At 38.5% G+C, this 25,780-nt stretch overlaps 1 protein-coding gene across 7 annotated transcripts in view; it reads right to left on the reverse strand.

Annotated features, from left to right (window-relative positions):
• JAKMIP2 (janus kinase and microtubule interacting protein 2) overlaps positions 1-25,780 on the reverse strand; it is a 197,352-nt gene that overhangs the window by 97,334 nt on the left and 74,238 nt on the right. For 6 of the 7 annotated variants that reach the window (XR_008625448.2, XR_008625446.2, XR_008625447.2 and 3 more), the window contains exon 2: positions 12,592-12,721. The exons of the other annotated variant lie outside the window; for it this stretch is intronic. The gene's annotated coding sequence lies outside the window, so the exon portion shown is untranslated. The remainder of the gene's footprint in view (positions 1-12,591; positions 12,722-25,780) is intronic. 7 annotated transcript variants of the gene reach the window in all.

Genomic DNA, 25,780 nt, shown 5'->3' on the forward strand with positions numbered 1-25,780 from the left:
AAATTTCTTTTATTTTGCAGGAGCCCTTGAATGGCTGTTTCAGGTAAAAGTTAAAGCTTGATGTAACATTAGAATAAACAATAAAATTAAATGTATTTTTCTTTAAGCCACTTGCTGACATTTCTTAATCCTTGCCTCCATCCATCATAGTAACAAGCTTAATTTCACTCCTCAGCACTGGGTAAGTCATATTGTATTGTACTCTTTTGTCTGGATTTAGAAGGCTTTTGCTAGGATGAATTTAACAAAGTAAGTCTTTAAGTGTCATATAGTCTTATTTTATTGTATTTTTTCTCTGGATTCAAAGTGTTTTACAGCTGTTGCAGAGTAAGAAGTGTCAACTTCATTGGACATGAAGGAGAAATCTCAAACAGAGCGGGAAGCAATTATGTATTCAAGGTCAGGCAGAGCAAGAAACATGCATCAGAGCCCCCACCTGAGGCAGGTAATTGCTGTATATGTGCACAGTTACTAAAAACAATCTGGCGACCAGGTGTGATGGCTCATGCCTGTAATCCCAGCACTTTGGGAGGCCAAGGCAGGCAGATCACTTGAGGTCAGATCACTTTGAGACCAGCCTGGCCAACATAGTGAAACCCCATCTGTACTAAAAATACAAAAATTAGCGGGGCGTGGTGGCACATGCCTGTAATCTCAGCTATTCGGAAGGTTGAGGCACGAGAATCACTTGAACCCGGGAGGTGGATGCTGCAGTGAGCCAAGATCATGCCACTGCACTCCAGCCTGGGAAACAGAGCAAGACTCTGTCTTAAAAACAAAACAAAACAACAACAACAACAACAAAAATCCCTAGCATGTAAAGTTAAAAAAAAATGCCCAAATTATTGGAGGGAGTGGCTTTCATAGAACATATTTATAACTGACAGCAAGATTTTCTATTTTAGGCATAAGTGAAACATATATAACCTATTCTGTTGTTTCCTTGGTGACTGTTTTCAAAGGTCTTGAATTTTTTAAAAAAGCTATCATAAAGCCACCTTTTCAAGGTGTCAGACATGAGCAGAAATGTCTATATATAGGAGAATAATGTGTGCCTGCTACTTAAAAAAGGCAGAACAATTTCAATATAAAGATGTATACAGATTAATATTACTTAAGTAAAAGTACATGAAGGTTGGATAAAATAGCTTTCGGATATATTACATAGTTCTATTATAAAGAATTGCATTTAATTTTCCATACTTTACATAAGAGAAACTGGCTATTAGTATTTTCCCTATGTTATACTATGGTATCTATAATATAGGAATAAATTACAGAGCAATACAGATCTGTTTTTAACATTGAGGATTCTTTTTTGAGTTTTGTCCCAGGGGTCAGTGCTCACCTACATTTTCTGTCCAGTTGATGGGATCTTAAAAGCAAGACTGTTAGGTTGACTAATGGAAGGTAGTCAATGTATCCACATAGGCCAAATTCCACAGGAAAATCACTTCAGGAATCAGACCATCAACTAACTTTTAGACCATAATTATGTGCAAGGCATTGTGGTAGAGTTAAAGATAATACAATATGTATCTACCAAAAAAGCCTGCATATTCTAAGTGCCAGAGAACACACACACACACACACACACACACACACACACACACACTGAGAACAAGAGGAATTGTATCATGAGGCCAAGACTATATCTGGCTCCCTGTTAAATCCCAGTGTCTAATATAATATTGGGCATAGGTAAATTCTGAAAAAATACTTCTGAATAAATAGATGACTTCACCAAAACAGAAGATTTTATGATTAAGGCTGGGAAATGAAGGGTGAATAGGAGGGATTGAGGCAAGTTAAAAAGGTAGGACAAGTGGAGATAAGTGTGAGGAATAAATTGTAGATCACTGTGTTTGGTATGGAAAGTTTAATCTGAGAAACCAATAGGTGTGCAGTTAGAAAAATAAACTGGAGGCAAACTATGTATGTCTTGCCTGCCTAGGTAGTGAATTTTTACTTGGTTTAATAATTACTGGGAATGTGATAAATATTTTTAAGAGAAGAGGCATGCTCTATTTTTTTTCTAAGAAGGGCTAATCTTGAAGTTATATGCAGAGCAGAAGGGAAGAGAAAGAAATTAGAGGCTGTAGGTCCTGATAGAAATCTATTGCAAATGTTCAGAGATAAAAAATGAAGCTTGGATTATGATGGAGGGGTAGAAGAGCTTTTCTCTTTCCTAAGCTAAAGGAACTTACTCATCTCACCATTATCATTTTCTTCATCATTCCACATCTTCTCTTCAGAGAGCACTTAGTGTGTGCTGACCACTGTACAATGTAGCAATTTTTGTGCATCCTTCCATTTCATACTTAAAACAAGATTATGAGATACATGGAGTTATTATTTCCCTATAACTTGAGTTAATAGGAGGTCAATCCCTTACGCAAAGTCACAGTGCTAGCAAAAGACATAATTAGAATGTGTTTGAGCCTGAAGCTTCTTAGTGCTTCTCTCAAGCTAGTATGTAATGCAGAAAAAGTCTGTATAATGTGCTCATTACTAGGCAATAGTCAAAGAGAGAAGGAAAGTTTGAAGATGATACCCAACTCTCAGTAAGGGACATTGGAAGAATGTAGGTAACATCAATGAACTCAGTAAGATCAAAGAAGTCACCCATGTGTTTCAAAATAAGAAAAGCTAATATTTTCAGGGGGCTTAATATAAGCTAGGCACTACAGTAAATGATCTATATTAACTATTATATTAAGGAAAAAGAAGCTCAAAGAAGAAATATAGATTGTGCAAAATTGTAGGTGGTAAATAGCAAAGGCAGTGCATAATAACATGGCTAGCCTTACTCCGGAGCCTGTAAGCCCAACTGTACCAGAAATACTGTACTAGAAATACTTCAGTTTGTTTTTACAGCAATCATATTTGAGGGAAAGCAGTACTATCTTCTTACTATTTATTGATTTACCTACTTAAAAAATTTATTCCACAACTTATTTGAAAGCAATTTCTAAGCACTTTATAGAAATAAACTTCAACATAATGTGACGTAAGGCATTTAAAATGAAGTAGATAGCATATATGTTTATATATATAAAGATAGGTGTTCAAATAGCAGTAATTTTTTTTGAATGGCAGATGATCAGAGATCTTAATTTAAAATAATTGAGGCTTTTCTTTTCCTTAAGATTTCTATAATTGTATAGCTTCTATAATCAGAATAAAATAATGTTTCTGGCATAGCGCAGGGTGGCGGGTACGGTGGGAAGCAAAACACAGAATTCAGTGAGGACAAGTGGAGCAAAGGGAAAATAAGGTAGACAACCAGCCGAAGCTAGGAGTGAGGCTGGAACACAATGGCCATGCTTTTGACATAGCATCATGAAAAGCTGGAATTAATGCAAACATAGGGACCTTGTTCCTAATCTGAAATGCTTTGGGCTCTAAAGTGCCTCTCCTCTTCATTAAACAGAGAACCAGCCATTAATCATAGCGAGTCACAGCACAATTGTCCTCTCTGCAAAACCTGACTTAATTGGAATCAACAAGGCCAGAACAAACTTCTGAATGTATGCCAGTCTCTTTTCATGAAGGGACTGTGCAGTCAGTTAGATTGGAACTTGAATACATCGTTTTTTTGGAAATCAGTGTTGGTGGGGGGGCACTGTTTTCCATCAAATCTACCTTTCTCAGGGAAGCCAGCCTCTCTCACGCATATCTTACCAAACTCACGGGTACAAATCACTCAAGGAAATAAATTGGATACCCTATAATGTTCCCTGTTTTCCCTTCAATGTCTCTATCACGTATTTGCTCTATAGAAGCAGGGATTTCCCTGGGCCTGTTCACCACTGTATCTGCAGTGCTTAGCACAGTGCCTCATAGTAGGAACTCTAAAATGTTTGCTGAAGGGGTACCTGAATGGAGCCAAAATGAACTTATCATTGGCAAGAGTAAAGAATTCCTTAAACCCACAAAATTTTAATGTTGTTCTTCCAAAGCACAGATGACTACAGCATGAAGTGTCACTTACCATTGAGTAAACCAAATGATGTTTTATCCACATTAAACTCTGTAGTATATTAATTGTATTTATATACTTAAAAATTGAGCAATATATTTCCAAATGTAAGAAATTTATATTTGAGAAACACATTTTCCTCCTAGCATTTTCTTTATTACCTGGCACATGAAACTAGGAATTACAATTCCTCATTTTAAGTTTTAAGCTATTTCTATAGACAACTTATTAGGAAAAACAAATCTCCAGGGCTCATAATTTTTTCTTATATATCTTAAAATCTCAGAAGATTCTGGGAGCCATTGTTTTCTTTTTGTATAGTAAGCAATCTTTGATATTCCAAAGCCCTGGAGTCCTGGCCTATAATATTCTAGATCATCATAGCACTTGTAAGGATAATTACTGTTCTTCATCCACTTACTCACCTCCTACTGTGACAGATGAATACTACTACTACTACTGCTAATCATCATCATAATTATCATTGTTGACCATTTACTACTGCTGGTCACTGTGCAAATCTATTTACATGCATTATCTTTTTAATGCTCTGAGGTGAGTGTTAAAAGTCATCTTCCAGCCTTGAACGTATGATTTATGAATCCTCTCTACAACTCTTCCCCACTGGGAGAGACCAACATGTAAATAATGAACTGCAGGCCTGAAGATGTAATGAGTGCTGCAACAGAGAAGCAAACGAGGCACTACTGGTACTCAGAGGAGGAGCTCCAACTCCCTGGGAAAGACAGAGAGTGTGTCTAACAGAAGGGATGGCTAAACTGAGTCTTGAAAGATGAGAGAGGATTTGCCCTGTGGTCCTGGCAATAAAGAAGAATTGAGTAAATATTACATAAGAAAATTTGGTAAGAATTATGGATGTATCAAGACTATTGATTAGCTTGGAGTTGCAGGTAACATGCAGAAGGAGGAGAGAATTTAGAAAGGGCTCATTTTTATATCTGATATTAAAACTGGTCTATTCTTACCCTTCACACGACAGGTAAAACATTTAATTTGGGAGAAGACAATTCTATTTTCTCAACTGCAGAATGGAAATAAGCTATTTAATAATAACTCTATTGCAATCTTTCTACATGCCAAGCACAGTATTTACCACTGTACATGTATTAACTCATTAAAACAAATTCATGAGGTAGGTATCATTTTGCAGTTACATAAAACACAAAATGAAGACTTTTAAATTTGCCCAATGTCATGCAACTTGTATGCCTAGGACCCATTCATTGACTCAATTAATGTTTTTTGAGAGCCTGTGATGTGTCTGACAAAATTTAAAATCAGTTCAGCCTGATTCCAAAACATTTGTGTTAACTGCTGCATGGTCCTTGTCTTTCTCTTAGGACCAGAAACACAACACTCGTTTTCATATCTATTATTGCCTTTAGAACTCTCAGATGACTTACAAAGAAGTCCTGTTCTATAGAAGTCAAAGTGTAAGGCCACTAAACACATTTGCTGTCCAGAGCATTATGAAGATTTAACACAAGGCTATGTATCATTCATTGTCATAATGTTCTGAGCACTGATTGAATTAATCGCTTAGGGCTTTTCACTTAGAAATCCCATTTTTAAGGGTGGTTATAAACTAGCAGTTAATATTTTTCCTATGTGAAATAGGGTTCAGGCAAGGGAGTGCTTTAATCCTGCAAAACCGTATGCACAACATAGCTATTGCATTGTAAAATGATCACATGAGATAGATAATTAAATAAAAGGGGATTTGGTGCCTAGATCTAGGGTTGTGGTTGAAAAACTTCTTATGATGTTTCACTGGTTGCTTCATAGAGTCTGATTAAATGCAACTAATAATAATAAATAATAGTCATTAATATTTCCCTTTTAATCATTCACATAACAGAGACTTAGTGAAGATAAATAATTGACCTTCTGTTCAGTGTTGGTAAGCAATGGAGATAGGATTTAATCTAAGCTGTTAGACTCTAGGGCCCATTCTCTCAACCGCATCACTATAGTCCCACCCTTAAAGGATGGTGGCAAAAGATACATGGAATAAGGCCGGTAAAGCGTTTCACCTGGTATGTGTCAAATAAGTGCTCTGTTCTAAAATCAGCTTCTTCAACAAATATGTATTGAATGCTGCATAGCTGCCAAGCACTGTACTTGGTATGGAAGATACAGCAGTGAATAAATAAAACAGACATACATCGTTGGCTCATGGAGCTGCTATGTTAGTTGGAGACCCACATAATAAGCATGCTAAGTAAATATACTGTGCTAGATTATAATAATAATGTGTTATGGGAAAAAATAATACAGAACAGAGGTCGACAGGAAGGATCCAGGTGGTGTTGTGATTTTAGATCTGAGAAAGCCTAAGTAGTTGCTATTTGATTAAAGGCTGATGCCTGGGGGGGAAAGCGTGCCAGGGTAGTGAGGAAATAGTACAAGAGCTCCACAGTGAGCACAGACGTCCAAGTTCCAGGAACTTCAGGGAGCCGGGGAGGCTGGAGGAATGAGTGAGCTAGGACAGCAGCCAACGAGAGGGCAGACATTAATGGGAGGGCAGTGTGTGCAGACCATGCTGTGCTTTTTAGGCCATTTTGCATTGATTTAAGCTTTTACTCAGAGTGGGTAGGAAGCCACAGGAGGAGTTGAGAGGGGCAGTGCCCTGATCTGACTTAGCTTTTAACATTTTACTCTGACTGCTCTAGTAAAAGGAGAAGACTGAGCATAAGGGTGGAATTAAGCGGACTGGTTTGGAGGTCACTGCAAAAGTCCAGCTTGGAGACGGTAGCGGCTTAGAGAGTGGAAGCAAGGGAGGTGGTGATAGGACTAGATGCAAGCTGATGGTAATCCTTTTTGGGTGGATGTTTCATCAGAATCATGGGATCAGTAAGTTGAGCTGAGATGCAGAGCCACGTTGATCTGATGATGTGTTAAACAGTACACGTTACTGTTTGTTCCTAAAATGTATAAAGCTCTCACTCTAAGCAGGGCATTGTGCCAGGCACTGCAGCTAAAACACTCTGAGGGTGTCCATGCCCTCAGAGAGCTGTCCTCCTATTAAGAGGATAATAGTTACACCATAACTATATGTGGCTGCAGAATATGGCTATAGCACACTTGTTCAATGAATATTCACTGCATACACAGTTTTAGGGGCTGGAGATAGAGCTGAGGATAGAACAAACAAACATCCTTGCTTTCCTGGAGTTTATACTCTAGCAGAGTGAAACAAAAATCAGCAAGATAACTATGTAAGTTATATAGTATGTTAAAAGGTAATGAGAGACTTCATGATGATCTAGCCCACACCTGTGCAACACTGTCATAGTGAAAAATTAGAAACAATGCACTGTCCATGTAAAGGGGAACAGCTTGGGCTGGACACAGTGGCTCACCACTGTAATCCCAGCATTTTTGGAGGCTGAGGCGAGGGGATCGCTTGAGACCACAGGTTTGAGACCAGCCTAGGCAACATTGTGAAACCCTGTTTCCACAAACAAACAAACAAACAAACAAAAATTGTTAGGCATGGTGTTTGGGAGGCTAAGGTGGTAGAATCACTTGAGCCCAGAAGGTTGAGGGTGCAGTGAGCTATTATGGCACCAGTGCACTCCAGCCTGGGTGACAGATTGAGACCCTGTCCCTAAAAAAAACCTTAAAAAACAAAAATAAAAAAGGGACCAGCATAATAAAGTGGTATGTCCAGTCTATAAATTACTATGCAATAGTTTAAAAACACATAGGAAGATCTACATGAACCAATGAGGCTAGTTGCACCTCAAAACATTTAAAGAGCAAGATGACGAATGAAGTCCAAAGTATAATGTCATTCATGTAAAAAACTAAAGAGATTATATATATATATATATATATATATATATGCACATATGCACACACATCTATGTGGACCTATAGGTACATACATGCATAAAAACATTTTGGAAAGATATATGAGGTAACAGGGTCCATCTCACTGAGGGATCAAAAAGTCTTCCTGGATGCCTCACATGGTTCATTGCAAACCCTCTGGGGAATGTGTCTCAGGTGAGTGTGTAGCTCCTTCTCCAGTGCTTCGTGGCCATTGCATGATGCATACTGTGTGGCCCTCTGCAGGATAAACCTAACCTTGACCACAACTCTGACAAATTATATACCTGGATCTGTTGCTGGAAATGCTGAGACCCTTTGGGTACACAGGATGGGTCCTGGGAGAAAATGGGATTTCTCCTCTCTCCCTTGTCTCCAACACCTTCCTGGGGGTAGGTGCCTGAAGCTCTATTCTGGTCTCCTTTTCCTCATGGGTTATCTCACCCACTCATTCAGCCTTCTCAAGATTGGTTAATGTGATGGACTACTCCAGTCAAAGTGCTAGCAGATAGGGAGGTTGGTATTTTAAAACTCTCTCATCCCCCAGATACATGAGTTTTATTTTAAAAGTGGGATAGGAGATACAAGCATTGCATAAGATTGTATATGAGAAAACACTGTTACCCATAAACCACTGTAAACATATTCCATCATTAAAATGATTAATATTTGTTCTCCCACCCTCTCCATTGTGCACAGATGAAATGTTATTGTTACTATTAACCTTCTCACCTCCTCCACGGTACACAGACTGGGGAATGCTATTAATAGTTTCCCCCCATCCCCCACCCAGCTCCTTCTGTTACTGTGAAGTAATTTGGATGAACTATGCTAGGCTTAAAAGGCCAAGGATTTTTCATCTTCCCTATTCCAAGTAGCATTCTTTCTCCTTATTGTTGAAATTTACAAAGTACTTGAATACGATGCAGACGCTATACTCACCTCACCTTTTATATGAAAAAACTGGGGCTCAGAATCGTGCACTTACCCAAGGCTGCACAAAGCTGGGATTTAACCCAAGCCTTCTCCCGAACCTTGTGTTCATATAGCACAACCCAAGCTTTGGCCCTGAAGGATTCTTTACCACATAGACTTTCTCTCCTAAAGTCTAGCCCAGAAGAGAGGAGTGTTTGCTTCTCTTTTGACTCAAGGGCACATGAGGGTGCTGGCTGGTCAGTGGAGGTAGACCTGGAGCAAAGGCGATGTGATGTCCACGCCTCACGGGAGGGGAGTCTGTGCATGGGAGCGGTTAAGCAGCGCCGTGGGTGACTCCTTGAGACTTTTTGCTCCTGTGTTTCCCTGTGCATGTGTTTGTCTCTCTGTCCTTCTCTCAAGTCTTTAAACAGGATGGTCCTTCCTGTTCCGGGGACTTTACCTGTCCCACTCCCTTTGCAAAGTCCTGTCTTCCATAGATTCTAATCATCTCAGCTCCAGTGTCATTGACTCAAGGAAGCTGTTGTTGGTTGAGTCACGTCCCTCAAAAGATATGTTTAAGTCCTAACTCCCAGTACCAAGGAATGTCACCTTACTTGGAAATAGAGTCTCTGCAAATGTAATCAAGATGACTGATGTCCTTTTAAAAAGGAAAATTTAGACAAAAACATACAGATATATCCAGGGGAGAATGTCATGTAAAAATGAAGGCAGAGATTGGGGCATTGTGTCTACAAATCAAAAAACATCAAGGAATGCCAGTGACTACCAGAAGCTAGAAGAGAGGATGGAATAGTCTTCTCAGAGCTCCGGAAAGAACCAAGCTTGCTGACACCCAGTTTCAGACTTCTGGCCTCCAGAACTGTGAGAGGATACATTTCTGTTGTTTTAAGCCACCAGTTTGTGGTAATTTGTTACAGCAGCTCTAGAAAATAAATACAGATCTTCCTGAGATTTTCAGATCAGGCCAGGTTCTTCTAGTGCATGTTTTCACAATATCAGCTATTTTTCTAAATAACATGTATCACAGCTTGTGGTTATAAATTTGATTTTTTAAATCAATATTTATCTCTCCCACTAAAATGAAAGACTTGTGAAAGTAGGGAGAGTGTTTGCTCATATGACTAATATAAAAACAGTATGATAAACATTTTTTAAATGAAAGAAAGAGTAAATGAATGAATGGATTGATGAATGACAAGAAGAGAGTACAGCACTTGTAGTTTTGGCCTGGGGACATGCGGAAACGGTCCATTTGAAAGCATAATAAAGCTCGCTCTCTCTTTCTCCATCTAGATTTGAACGATGGTCTTTTTAAAAGTCTATAGGTAATGATAAGATTGACAAAGCAGTTCATAATATCAGGGAAAACTGTCAACACTAACACTGATGATAATTACTGTAAAACTGTGAAAAATGAGAACAAATCATTTCTGTTAGAGAAAATGAATGCTTTTTATCTTATATCTTATTATCAACCAGCACAATCATAATTATGTGTGCCACCAATTTTGTATATGACCTAAAATTGTAAACAATTTTTATTTGAGGGAAACAGTAAAATTATACATTTTTTCCTATCTTTAAAGTTAGCTATTTATAAATATAATATGATATTCACATATCATAAAAATTACTGGAAGAATGATGTTGCTTTATGCTTAAGGACAAGAACTCTGGAGTCAGACCCTAGGCTTAAAGGCCAGCTCTTATTTCTTACTAACTGTGTGACCTTGGGCATGTTACTTAACATCTCTCTGCCCAGCTTTTAATTTCTCTCTCACAGAGTAGTTGTTTGGATGCATCTAATAAACTAATACTGTTCATGTACATACATACCAAAGTAATAAGCACATTGTAAACCTCCATACATTTTCACCATTAATATTATCAGACATGTGACATTTGATGAGATCATGGTGAGTAGTCATTCAGCTTTTCTCACCTACTTACATCAGAACTACACATTACAAATCACTTTCCCTTTTCATCTTTAAGAATCAGAAAGCAATGAACAAAATAGGTGAGTGATGTGTGGGATTAAGGGTGGCAAAGAGATATCACAAACACATTTTTTAATTAAAAAAGGGGCTGAAAACATAAATGTTTTAATTTGTGGCAAGAAAGTAAGAGGCACAAAATAAAATGTTACAATAAAAAAAATTGGAATTAAAACTCCCTGCTTTCATTCTTTTGAAAGCATTAATTTATTTTATGGTAGATTTTTAAGTTCAAGTTTTTGCACTTTCGTTTCAGTCCTGTCAAGTCAAAATTTCAAACAACTGTTAAAATTTTACGTTAACTGAATGGTTTAAATCCTTAGAATTACAATTAATCTGGGGGTTATACTTCTGATCAAATAAACAGAATTTCATAAAATCAAAGTAATTAAGCATATCTGCTGTGGTGGCCCCTTCTCAAATAAATCCTTTCTACTAACAACATTTTCAAGAACTTGGTTGTTGAAGTTCCAGATAGGTGAAGTTTACGATGGACACTGGATTAATAGCTTCTCTTCGTCTGCAGCTCGGCTACATCAATTCCCACATCTCCTCTCCCAAGAGAGCCAATTAATATTTTTAAATTGGTATCAGAATAGCCAGGCTAGAACCTAGCTCTTGTCCTGGTGTCAAATGTGATCACTCTCATTCAACCTCAGATTTAATGTTGACTTGTCTGCTGGAAATCACTACTGCCTACACTGGGAAAATTCCAGGTTTTTTAGAAAAAACCCCTTTAATGATCCATTTTGGCTAGAGAGGATAAAGTTGATTTTCCAGGGAGATGTCAGCAGCTTGCGCTCTTTTTGGGTGTCTCTCATCTTGTCTTTGTGGTTAATTGTGGAGTCACAGTCATATCATGGGCAGCTAAAATAGGAACAGGACTCCTTGATGGGCTGTCTACACCACAAGCAGTCATTACCCCGGGTCAGGACTTCCTGAGAAATAAAGAGGGTGTACAGGAAAATGAACAAGGCAACAAGATTCCTACAGATCCTATAATTGTCTAGTGAAATTGATAGGCTATGCTTGTCAAAGCTGCTGTTTGGCATTCTCCCTTCCTGTCTCTCCCTCCCTCCTGGTGACTGGCAATGTCCATCTACAGCTTTTACAATTTGATGTGTAATTTGGCCTCTCATGTCTCCCTGAATGTGCCTTTGTGTCACTTCTACTTTTGAGACTGCATCTTTCTAAAACTTATCTCTTGGTATTTTTCAGATTCACTCTTCTTTGCTGTTGAATAGCCAGAATTCATCTTTGAAAAATTTACTGTGAAAATAAAAACAACTGTCAAATGAAGAAAATAAAACACAGAGTACTAAACTGTTTTGTCAGGCATAGAAATTAAATTTTAAGTCTGTTGTAGTTTTGATGAAAGTATGCACATATGGGCTCAGAGCTTATCAAATTGTGACAAATTTTGTGTTTGTTTAAGGTTTTACACTGGAGGCTGAGTAACTTGGAGGCACAGGATAATAAAAGCACATGCAAGCGAGCCAATTTGTTTTATATGTAACCATTTCAGATGCAGGATCAGAAGGATTTTCTCCCTTCATTCTCAAATTTCTGCTAGGCATGAGTATTTATGATCAAGCTATACTCAAAACAAACTAACAATGCGTTAAATATTAACACCCAGGACTCTTATGGAATGATTTTTTTTGTACTAAGTTTGGCAGTTTATGGACAGTTGCCAATGATCCAACTAAATTAAAGTGCTGTTGAATACACGCTTAAATAAAGAAAAGCCTATTTAGTAGTTGAGAGGCTAAAAAAGAAAAGGAAAATGGCACCAATTGCCCGGCTTCCTTCCACACCTACCTCTAAGGTAGAAGACTCTCAAGGATCCAGACTTCCTTTTCATAGACTCCAGATAGATGAGGTTTATGATGGACACTGGATTAATGGCTTCTGTTAGTCTGCAGCTTGGCTACATCAGTTCCCACATATCCTGTCTCGAGAGAGCCAGATGAATAGGATTCCTTCTTAGGGCATTATTGAATGGCAATGGCACTTCTCCAATAGTAGCATCCCTAGCATGGGCATCAAGCCCAGATATTTATTATATGTTCTTCCATAGCTTCTGACCAGCAAGTAAGGTTTGCGTTTCTCATTTCTTCCTCTATTGTTACGGAAGTGAAAGGTGTGTGTGTGTGTGTGTGTGTGTGTGTGTGTGTGTGTATGTGAGAGAGACAGAGACAGAGAAAGAGAGGGAGAACAAGTGAGCAAATTCAGAAACTTTTCCCCCTCATTTATACTAATTTTTATGTACTGATTGATAGAAATTGAGATTTAACTCTTGATGTAACTGCTTGACTTAGACTGAGACCTAAATTATATATAATAGAAACTTTTTTTCTGGCAAAATTATATAGAATAACACATAGTTCTATTATATTATACATTTTAAAGCCCACAAAGATGAAATGTTTAAAGTCTGAACATAATATTATATTTGCTTTCATTTTAAAGGAGAGACAAAAATACAACAATATTTTATGGAGATCTTTCCAATTACAGGCTTCTACCAGCCTTAACTTTCCTTATCTCAATAAAGGTTAGGACATCATATGCCTTATGGAGGTTGGATAAAATTTAGTAAACATATACTGAGTGCCAACCATATTTAAGATATTGCTCTATATAAGGTTTACTGAGACCGACATGTTGCAAAACTTCAGGAGATGCCATTCATGTATACTTCTGATATGGTTTGGCTGTGTCCCCACCCAAAACTCATCTTGAATTGTAGTTCCCATAATCCCCATGTGTCATGGGAGAGGCCCAGTGGAAAGTGATTGGATCATGGGACAGTTTCCCTCATGCTGTTCTCATGATAGTGAGTGTGTTCTCACAAGATCTGATGGTTTTATAAGGGGCTTCCCCATTTGCTCGGCATTTCTCTCTGTGCCGCCATGCAAAGAAGGATGTGTTTTCTTCCCCTTCTGCCATAATTTTAAGATTCCTGAGGCCTCCTCAGTCATGCAGAACTGTGAGTCAATTAAATCTCTTTCCTTTATAAATTACCCAGTCTTGGGTATTTCTTTACAGCAGTGTGAGAACAGACTAATACAGTAAATTTGTACTGCAGAGAGTGCCATGCTGGTATAAGGATACCTGAAAATGTGGAAGCAACTTTGGAACTGTGTAACAGACAGAAGTTGGAACAGTTTGGAGGGCTCAGACAAGACAGGAAAATATGGGAAAGTCTGGACCTTCCTAGAGACTTGCTGAATGGCTTTGACCAAAATGCTGATAGTGATGTGGACAATGAAGTCCAGGCTGAGGTGGTCTCACATGGAGATGAGGAACTTGTAGGGAACTGGAATAAAGGTGATTCTTGCTATGCTTTAGCAAAGAGACTGGCAACATTTTGCCCCTGCCCTAGAGATCTGAGGAACTTTGAACTTGGGAGAGATGATTTAGGGTATCTGGCAGAAGAAATTTCTAAGCAGCAAAGTGTTCAAGAGGAAGCAGAGCATAAAAGTTTGGAAAATTTGCAGGCTGATGATGCAATAGAAAAGAAAAACCCATTTTCTGGGGGAGAAATCCAAGCCTGCTGTAGAAATTTGCATAAGTAACAAGGAGCCTGTATTAGTTCGTTTTCACACTGCTAATAAAAACACACCTGAGACTGGGAAGAAAAAGAGGCTTAATTGGACTTACAGTTTCACATGACTGAAGAGCCTTTAGAATCATGGCAGGAGGTGAAAGGCACTTCTTACATGGTGGCAGCAAGAGAAAAATGAGGAAGAAGCAAAAGTGGAAACCCCTGATAAACTCAGCAGATCTCATGAGACTTATTCACTATCATGAGAACAGCACAGGAAAGACCAGCCCCCATGATTCAATTATCTCCCCATGGGTCCCTCCCACAACATGTGGGAATTCTGGGAGATAAAATTGAAGTTGAGATTTGAATGGGGACACAGCCAAATCATATAAAAGCCAAATGTTAATCACCAAAACAATGGAGAATATGTCTCCAGGGAATGACAGAGGACTTCACAGCAGCCTCTCCCATCACAGGCCTGGAGGCCTAGAAGGAAAAAAGGGTTACATAGGTTGGGTCTAGGGCCACCCTGCTGTGTGCAGCCTGGGGACTTGGAGCCCTGCATCCAAGCTGCTCCAGCTGTGGCTAAAAGAGGCCAAGGTACAGCTCGGGCCATGCCTTCCGAGGATGCAAATCCTAAACCTTGGCAGCTTCCACATAGTGTTGAGCCTGCTGGTGCATAAAAGTCAAGAATTGAGGTTTGGGAACCTCTGCCTAGATTTCAGAGGATGCACGAAAATGCCTGGATGTCCAGGCAGAAATTTGCTGCAGGGGCGGAGTCCTCATGGAGAATCTTTGCTAGGGCAGTGCAGAAGGGAAATGTGGGGTTGGAGACTTGACACAGAGTCACCACTGGGGCACTGCCTAGTGGAGCTGTGAGAAGAGGACCACTGTCCTCCAGACCCCAGAATGGTAGAGCCAACAACAGCTTGCACTGTGTGCTTGGAAAAGCCGCAGACACTCAACAGCAGCTGTGAAAGCAGCTGGGAGGGGGGCTGTATCCTGCAAAGTCACAGGAGTCGAGCTTCCCAAGGCCATGAGCCCACCTCTTGCATTAGTGTGACCTGAATGTGAGATATGGAGTCCAAAGAGATCATTTGGAAACTTTAGGGTTTAATGACTGCTCTATTGGATTTTGGACTTGCATGACCCCATAGCCTCTTTGTTCTGGCCAATTTGTCCCATTTTGAACAGGTGTATTTACCCAATGCCTGCACCCCATTGTATCTAGGAACTAACTTACTTTTGATTTTACAGGATCATAGGCAGAAGAGACTTGCCTTGTCTCAGATGAGACTTTGGACTTGGACTTTTGGGTTAATGCTGGAATGAGTTAAGACTTTGGGGTACTGTTGGAAAGGCATGATTGTGTTTTGAAATGTGAGGACACAAGATTTGGAGGGATGGGGGTAGAATGATATGGTTTGGCTGTGTCCCCACCCAAATCTCATCTTGAACTGTAGTTCCCATAATCCCCATGTGTTGTAGGACGGACCCAGTGGGAAGTGATTGGATGATGAAGATGGTTTTCCTCATGCTGTTCTCATGATAGTGAGTGAGTTCTCACAAGATCTGATGGTCTTATTAGGGCTTCCCCCTTCACTCAACACTTCTCTCTCCTGCTGCCTTGTGAGGAAGGACGTGTTTGCTTCCCCTTCTGCCATGATTGAACGTTTCCTGAGGCCTCCCTAGCCATGTGGAACCATGAGTCAATTAAACCTCTTTCTTTCATAAACTACCCAGTCTCAGGTATTTCTTCATAGCAGCATGAGAATGAACTAATATAGCTTCCTAGAGTTGCTCAAAGTGGAAAGTGGTTGTACAAAAATAATCTGGATTTTCACTGGTACTCTGTGGGCCATAGAAAAATGCCACCTCCTCAGCTCTGAAAGGCTCTTCACAGTCTGGCTTGAACCTCATTTATCACAATCTACGTTATCTAAGATTTGGCCATATAAGATCTATTCACTGCCTACCTTTTCCTGTAATTGGTCTATGCTCTTCTATCCCCCAGGCCTTTGCTCATGCTATGATCTAATCAATAAAAGAGAAAATATACACCCATCTATTATTACATACAGTAGGAAAAACACTAAAGCATATCACATTTGAAATGTAGGGTAAAGAAAATTTAAAGAAAATAATGGCAGTTAAAGTTCTGATTTGGTAGGTTGAAAGAATTGCTGCTGGCTTGAGTAGGTGTTGACATAAGAACAGTTGTGTTCAAGTAAGTCAAGATGGGTTACAGTAAGAAAACGTGTACAATTGTTAAATAAGACAGAATCAGGCTCTAGCCTGGGTGGAAATGGTGAAGAACAGATGTAGAGAGAATTCCAGGGCAAGAGAAAGTAATTGAAAGATGTAGGGAAGTTGTTTACATTGGTGAAAAAAAAAAAACAATTAGAGAGGGACTCTTTAAATAACAGCAAGACCACAAGAAAAGAGGGTAGGCAGAGAGGCAAGTGAGGTGGGATGAAGGCTGAGTGGCTTGGGGAATAGAGAGGAATTAAGAAACATTTTTTACCCCAGCCATAAATGAACTAGTTTTCTTGAACATCTTACTCATAAAAAAAACCCTAAAATTTCTGGATTAACAACAATAGCAAAAGCCAATCGCAGAACAAAAATAGAATTCCAGAAATACAAACACCACAGATGGCTCTATCCTTACAGCATCAGCTAAAATGTGATGCCTATTGTACACTGGGGATAGGCAACAAATGCTAGTGTTTCAAGAGTAGGACTTTCTTTGTATGAAGGAGTTTGCATAAAATTGGGTTTCCAAAGAGAACTAAAAGCAACCTGCCCTTCCTGAAGAACACCAAGGAAAACTGTCTATTCAAACTTGGTGCTGTGTGAAGCAGAAAATTATTCTCTGGCATGAAGCCACACGTCATCCTTCATGGTGGTGTGTGACCTAAATGTACGCTATCTATGTTGGTTGAAAGCATCTTGGCTGAAAGGCCAGTGCTCCCAATGATCAAAGAGAAGCAAATTCAAAACCTCTTTGGAGAAACACCCTTTTAACACAGACCTCAAAACATTTCCCCAGATAAAGTTCTCAAGTAGAAAAGTTCATGGAGTGGAGGGAAACAGAAATAAAATCAGACCATTAGAGATTCAAATATTGAAATTATTAGTCATAGAGTACAAACTATACTAAAAATAGTTAAAAATATGAAAAATATTAAAAATAAAATAACGGATATAAACAAAGAACTAGTGGCTATAAAAATAAATCAAACCTTTAGGATGGAGAAAAATAATTATAATTGAAAATTAAATGGATGGTAAACATTAGGTTAGATACAGATAAAGAGACATTTAGTGAACTAGCAAATAGATCTAAAGAAATTATTCAATAGTAGGAACAAAAAGACAGATATTTAAAATATATATACATGGTTAAGACAAATGGAAATCAGAGTGAGAAAGGCTAATATATATCTTATGCAGTTTCTAGGAGGAGAAAATAGGCAAACCTGGGACAAGTATACTAATATTTGAGGAGATATAACAGCAGCTTTAGAATTTAGCTGTCTTTAAGTGTCTCATGGGAGAAATTCACCTGTGTATTTGTTTCCCCATTTTGTCACTACTAAAAGCTTTGATCAGAACCAAGTCTAGATTCTCAGCCCCTAGCCATAGCCAGGAATTAGCAATCTCTGAGGGAAAAAGCAACGGCTGATCTTCAGATCACCTCTGGAAGTTTATTGCCTTTCTGGAATTTTAGTCCCCCTAAACTTGCTTTCTTTTGTAGCTCTCAGATGCCTTTAATATATAATTTTTGTAACATATCTTGCTTTTTAAATTGTTGAAGCATGGAGCTGTCATGGGCTACTTCATTCTAGCAGAAAGTGGAAACTAAGGGTGGTGTCTTTGATATTTGAGCATATTCATTTGGTTGGCATATGTATGTGGTTGGAGGAAGGTATAATAATAAAGAAAAGTATGGGAGCTAGGAGTGAGATTATGTAGAGTCCTGTAGGCTATGGTAAGAATTTGTTTTGTAAAAAAAGCTGTAAGGTCAAAATATGCTGAAGACCAATGCCATAAAGGAAAAAGTCTCAAAGGAGAGAAACAAGATAAATAAAAGGAATATGATTCTGGAAAGGGAAGAGGGTATCCTGGGATTAGACTCAAGAAGGATGGATCCAGAGGCAGTGAAAGAAGTTAAATTACTTTGTGATCAGATACTGGTTTGTGGTTGATTAGTGGAGACAGAATATTTTAAAGATAAAAGGAGTGCTGATTCCTTTTCCTTACCCTCATAGTTAGTGCAAGTAAGATGAAAAGCAGCCTCTACTTGAAAAGGAAGGAAGGAATCTTCTTGTGAGCAAAAGTTACTTGTTATGGTCTGAATGCTTTTATCCCCCTAAAATTCATACGTTGAAATCTAACCCCTACAGTGACAGTATTAAGAGGAGGGGCCTTTGGGAGGTGAGTAGGTCACAAAGGCTTGACCCTCATCAATCTTTGATCATTGGGAGCACTGGCCTTTCAGCCAATATGTTTCAACTAACATAGATGGCATACATTTAGGTCACACACCAGCAGGAAGGATGACTTGTGGCTCCATGCCAGAAAATAATTTTGTCCTTCACACAGCACCAAATTTGAATAGGCAATGCAACTAGTGCCATTATGAAAGAGGCCCAAGGAGGCTTGTTTGCCCCTTCTGCCATGTGAGGATGCAGCAAGTAGGTGCCATTTATGAGAAATGAGCCCTCACAAGACACCAAATGTGCTGGTGCCTTGATCCTGGACTTATCAGCCTCAAAACTGTGAGCAATAAATTCCATCATTTATAAATTACCCAGTGTAAGGTATTTTGTTATAGCAGCTAGAATGGACTAAGCCACTACTGACCACTCATTTTGCTTGCACATTATCTCTCCATTCTTCTGATAACAGAACTGCCTTTGAGGAAACATCCCTTCTCATTCTGAGTCCATATGATTTTAGTAGAGTCAGCTGCATTTTTCCTTCTGCCTCTTTCTAATTGCCTGACACAAAAGTCGAAACATGATCCAGAGCAACTACTTACAGCAAACACACTTTTGTCTAGTGAAACCCAATTCTAGAACTTTTGATGGAACTATTTTACTGGGGTTGATGGAATATTAATCTGAACCTGCTAGTGGCTACCTTGCTAACACAAGGGAAGAACCAAAACAGAAGAAACAGCTAAGCTATGAGGATGCAAAGGCATAAGAATGATACAATGGACTTTGAGGACTAGGGGGAAAGGGTGGAAGGGGGGTGACGGATAAAAGACTACACATTGAGTACAATGTACATTGCTTGGGTGATGGGTGCACCAACATCTCAGAAATCACCACTAAAGAACTTATGTACAAAGAAAGAAAGAGGAAGGAAGGAAGGTAGGAAGGAAGGAAGGAAGGGAGGGAGGGAGGGAGGGAGGGAGGGAGGGAAGGAAGAGAAAAGAGGAAAGGAAAGGAAGACAGGAAGGAAGGTAGGAAGGAAGGAAGGGAGGGAGGGAGGGAAGGAAGAGAAAAGAGGAAAGGAAAGGAAGACAGGAAGGAAGGAAGGGAGGGAGGGAGAGAGAGAGAGAGACAAAGAAAGAAGAAAGAAAGAAAGAAAGAAGAAAGAAAGAAAGAGAAAGAAAGAAAGAAAAGAAAAGAAAAAAAGAAAAGAGCAGAAGCCAAGGGGGAAGGAGACTGACACGCAGCAAGACAGAAGCTGATGATCCAAACATGGTTGAGTATGGCTCTATTTCTATACTTTCCATTTATATGAGATAAATTATCTTTCCTGCTTATGTCAATTTGAGTTGTGTTTTGGCAAACTGCAAAAGAAAGACTTCTCACAAATATACTTGGGAAACTCTGCAATAAATGGGATTTGTTTCCAATAGGAGTTTAACAAGACATTAAAAATCCTAGAATTTCAAAGAAGTAAAGAATCTCAGAGATAAAGAAGATACCCAGGGAAATGTTTTGACTTGCCTCAGGTCCCATAGTGAGTGAGTGGTGGATCTCATGCTAAAATCCAGGTCTTCTATACTTTTCTTCCCTCAGGAAGAGATAATGATATACAGTCATGTGTAATTTAATAAGGGAGATATATTCTGAGGAATGTATCTTTTGGTGATTTTGTCATCCTGTGAACATCATAGAATGTACTTATACAAACCTATATGGTAAAGCCCACTATACACCCAGGCTATATGTTATAGCCTATTGATCCTAGGCTACAAATGGGTACAGCATGCAACTGTACTTCATACTGTAGGCAATTGTTAAGTCATAAGTATTTATGTATCTAAACATACTTAAACATAGAAAAGGTACAATAAAAATATAAGATGAAAATAAATGGTACACCTGTATGGAGGGAGTGCAGCTTGCTGGACTGGAAGTTGTTCTGGGTGAGCGAATAAGTGAGTGGTGAGTGAACGTGAAGACCTAGTCATCACTGTAGACATTATAAACACTTAGGCTACACTAAATTTACATAAAAGTTTTATTTCTTCAATAAGAAGTTAACCTTAGCATACTGTAACTTTTTTTTTTTTTTTTTTTTTTTTTTTTTAGTGACAAGACCTCACTATGTTTCCCAGGCTGGTCGCATGCTCCTGAACTCAAACAATCCTCCTACCTCAGCCTCAAAGTGCTGGGATTACAAGCATGAGCCACTGTGCTTGGCCTTTACTGTAACTTGTTTACTTCATAAACTTTTTTTTTACTTCAACTTTTTTACTTCATAAACTTTTTAATTTTTAAACTTCTGACTCTTTTGTAATAACAGCTTAAAACACTAATATTTTTGTACTGCTATACAATACATTTTCTTTTTTATATCTTATTCTGTATACTTTTTCTATTAAATGTTTGTTTTTACTTCTTAAATGTTTTGTTAAAAACTAAGACACAAACACCAACCGCACATTACCTTAGGCCTGCATAGGGTCAGGGGTCAGGATCACTAGTATCTGTCTTCCATCTCCACAGCCTGTCCCACTAGAAGGTCTTCAGGGGCAATAACATGCATGGAACTGTCATCTCCTATATTAACAATGCCTTTTGGAATACCTCCTGAGGCTGTCTTACAGTTAACTTTTATATTTAAGTGGAAGGAGTATACTCTAAAATAACAAGGAAGTATAGTGTAGCAAATACATAAGCAACATAGTCTTTTATTATCATTATCAAATATATACTGTGCATCATTATATGTGTTATACTTTTATAGACTGGCAATGCTGTAGATTTGTTTACAGCAGTAATACCACAAACACGTGAGTAATGCATTGTGCTACAATGTTACGACTGCTACAATGTCACTAAGCAAAACGAACTTTTCAGCTCCATTATAATCTTATGGGATGGACCACCATGGTAGATGTGGTCCATCTTTGACAGAAACATCATACAGAAACATCATTGTGTAGGACATGGCTGTATGTTCCATTTCTCTCCTGGCCTCCTTTTACTGGGAAGTTTGGTGTTAGGGAAGAGAGGAGGAGGCTCCAACATTAGAGGCAGAGCAAGGTAAGAGGAAAGACAACCAGGGAGTGAGGAATGATTCACTCACCCAGAAGATTAAATTAGTCATTATTAGCTTCTTCATGGAAAGCCAACTGGATTCCCTCTGGTAATCAATTGCCCCAGTCATTACTCAAAAGTCAAGTCAAGCAGAGGTTTCACTTCCTTAACTTGTAAATATCTTTGGCTGTCAATAATCATTTCTACTTGATACTGTGGTTATTCTGATTTTGCAGAAAGGCTCTATGGTAGAGTTAGGAAGAAGCTTCTCCAAAGAAGCACTTTATTTGACTGTGTTTGAAGGTAGGTAGTCATAGGCCCACTGGAGCTGTTTTCTCAAGGATGCAGCATTTTATAGGAAGAGAAAATAGCATTAATAATGTAGCAGAGTATGAATTACAAGGTACAAGCAAACATCTGCACACAAATCAGCCAGGATAATTTTATCTCATCAGATGCCACATTCAGGATACATGAGTGAAATCTCTTTGGAATATGTTCGTTGTTGCTGCAAAACAGAATGTTCTTCGCTTTAAGAATAATTTTCCTCTGGTTTCTTAAAATGCCTTTTACATCAGTTAAACCCATTATAAGTGTGTGAAAAACTTGTGTTGATCAAGCTGAGTTTGAACCCTCAAATTCTAACAAAGTCACTTATCTTCTGCATCATAAGCAGTGGATTATTGGAGCCAGGAAGGGAATTCCAGGAACCCCTTCACTCAGAGACAGTGAATGGTCAGTTGTTAAGTAAACAATAAGGCGGGGTATGGTGGCTTATGCCTATAATCCTAGCACCTTGGGAGGTCGAGGTGGATGGATTGCTTGAGCCTAGGAGTTTGAGACCAGCCTGTGCAACATGGAGAAACCCCTTCTCTACTAAAAATACAAAAATTAGCTGAGAATCATTTGAGCCATGAGAATCATTTGAGCCCGAGAGGCAGAGGTTGCAGTGAGCCAACATTGCAACACTGCACTCCAGCCTGGGTGACAGAGTGAGACCTGTCTCAAAAAAAAAAGTCTGAGGTCCTGTGTGACTTTTGGCAACACCCCATCATCTCTACCTTGGGCGTCACCTTTCCGATATGCAAAGCAAGTGAAATATAAGGTTACTTCCAGGGCAGAAGTGCTCTGACCTTCTATCCACAGGATAAAGTGTATGGCTGGGAGACTGGTTATGCAGTTTGTCATAAAGCATTGAAAGAAAGCAAAGCCTTCATATTATGCATAATTAAGGACTTACCATTTAAAACTATAGTTCTATTTTTTATGTATAAGATGAATAATGTGTTTTAAATGGACTGTTTTGATGTGGATGTGGGGAAACACTCCTGTGTTGTAGTGGGAGTATAAAGTAGCACAAGCTTTCTGCAGAGTAATCTGGCAACATATTTAACAATTGAAAATGTAAGTAGCCTTTGATTTAGACACTCTGCTAGGAATTTATGTTATAGGTATACTTGAATATGTGTGAAATGATTTTTGTATATGGCATTATGCAATTATAGTATTGCTTCAGGTAGTGAAACGCTGGAAATAACCTAAATATTAGTATCTATAGTGGAATAGCTCTACAGTGGAATATCATGCAGATATCGGAAAATAAAATTTAGATCTGACAGGAAAACCTTAAAATATATTAATAAGGAAAGACTCTTACAGAAGTGAATTCCCTCGGTTCACTGATTCAAGAGAGGATCAGAAGGGATACTGGTTTTTTCCATCTTCCCCAAGACTGGAGAACGAGCAACTGCATTCTAACAACGTGTTGACCAGCAATGCTTTTCAGTCAAGGCTGGCAAGGAAGAGGCATGGGGATTCTCGCTGAAATATTGAGATATTCAAACTCCTGGACTCAAGCAATCTTTCTGCCCCAGCCTCCCAAACAGCTGAGACTATAGGAACGTGCCACTGTGCCCAGCTACAAATTATTTTCTTAACACTTTTTATGGTCATCTGGCTTAACAGATATCTCTTAAAAAAAGAAAGCAAATAATAACAATAATACTGTAATATTGAGTACCTACTATGAAGTAGCACTAGAAATCTTTGTATATTCTACCATTTATCCTAAAAATTATTATCTACCCAAATATTACTGATGGAATATTTCTAATTTGAAAATCCAAAATCTGAAATGATGCTCAAAGGACATGCTCTTCAGAGCATTTTGGATTACGGATTTTTTGGATTAGGGATGCTCAACCAATATACTGCAAATACAGTGTTCCAAAATCTGAAAAAAATCTACAATCTGAAACACTTCAGGTCCCAAGCTTTTCAAGTAAGGGATATTCAACCTGTATCTCCATTGGTCAGATGAGAAAACTCAGACTCAGGGAAGCTTAATTATTTGCCCAGAGAATGACAGTCAGTAAAGAATTGAAATTAGTATTTAGTTCTTTCTGCTGTCAAAGCTAATGTATTTACCTGTGTGTTATACTTTCTAGGCCTTTTTTTGAGGGTTATGAATCATAAACTTTTTAATACAGGCAGTTAAACAGGCACTATGATGTAAATATATATTAAATAATTCTAGGTACTGTGTTAAGTCTTCACCAAGTGCAGCCACCATGTTGAGTCCCAGAAGGGACAGAAATGAACATGTGCTCTTAGTAATGCCTGGGGTCTGTGTTAGATGTGCAACCAGTATTAATAAGTGCAGTGTTTCTGAAACCTTAGGCATGTTTGTAGCATCCTCGCAATCTTCACCATATCCACATGCCAACTTAACGTTACTTAATTCATTTCTATGTAAATTAACTCATTTCTTTTCCTTAAAGTCCAGCTATTTTAGCCTCAGCGTAAGCACTATATCTGTTAAAAGTTGCGGTATGTCAGTAATATTTTCTAGTACATGGTACAATAAGTATATTACTATGGGGAAAAATCTATTCATGTGCCATCAACACCACACTCTGGGAAATACTAGATTAATACCACATTATCTCAGAGTGATGCAGCCCCCTCCTAGGCCCCATGAGATTTTCTTTCATAACTTTTATGATGTTGTTGCTCCCAGAACTGAAATATGTAGCTACCAGTGTTTCCCTAGCATTGGTACACCCTCCCTGGTAACATATCCTGCTCCAAAATTGATAGATATATTCATTTTCCATCATGCACCACCCTTCCTAAACATTTGACTGACTGTGGATGTAATGCACAACAGTGGGTTTTGATACTAAATTTACGGTGAGTCAATGACTGATATGCAAATGAGATCAGCAATAGTAAGTACAGAGTCTTCTTAGCAAAATGAGTTGAAATAGGAGATTAGGGAGGAGTCATGATTTGAACCAAATGCTTCCACAGGACAAAATAAAAGTGTTTTGAGGCAGGCTACATCAACTTGTCTGAACAAAGTCAGTTAGAAAAGACCTTAAGCTGGATGTGATGTCTCAGCATTTTGCCCAAAGATTGTAAGTGAGAGAAGAGGGCAATTTAAATTGGTATTTTATATTTATCAATAAATATTTGCCTATTTTCTAAAAGATATCCCTAGGAGACATTCTGGGAAATGTGCAACTATTGAGTCAAAGATTATGAAATTATTTTGCACATTTAAATACATATGGTGAAGACTAAGATTTAAGTGACAATGGAAAAATAGTGTTGACTTCAAAACAATAAAGCTAACAAAAAATGAAAAACAAAATCAAATGTAAAGAAATGTGGACCGAAGAAAGATTCATACTTCCCTCAGCATTGAGTCTCAGACATTAACTCTCAAAACTTGAAGATAACCCATATCACCTGAGGAGTTTGTAAACCACACAGCAATTAGGTTCTACCCATATAAATCTGAACTAGAAGCTCTGAGGTGAGGACTAGGCATCTTCATTTTTAGGAGGCTCCCAGGTCATTCTGATGCACACCACATTCCAAAACACTGACTTAATTAACAGCTAGTCACGTAGAAGGAGAAACAGGTTGGAATTATAATTACCAA

Source organism: Pan paniscus, chromosome 4, assembly GCF_029289425.2.
Source record: "Pan paniscus chromosome 4, NHGRI_mPanPan1-v2.0_pri, whole genome shotgun sequence".
Taxonomy (NCBI): domain Eukaryota; kingdom Metazoa; phylum Chordata; class Mammalia; order Primates; family Hominidae; genus Pan; species Pan paniscus.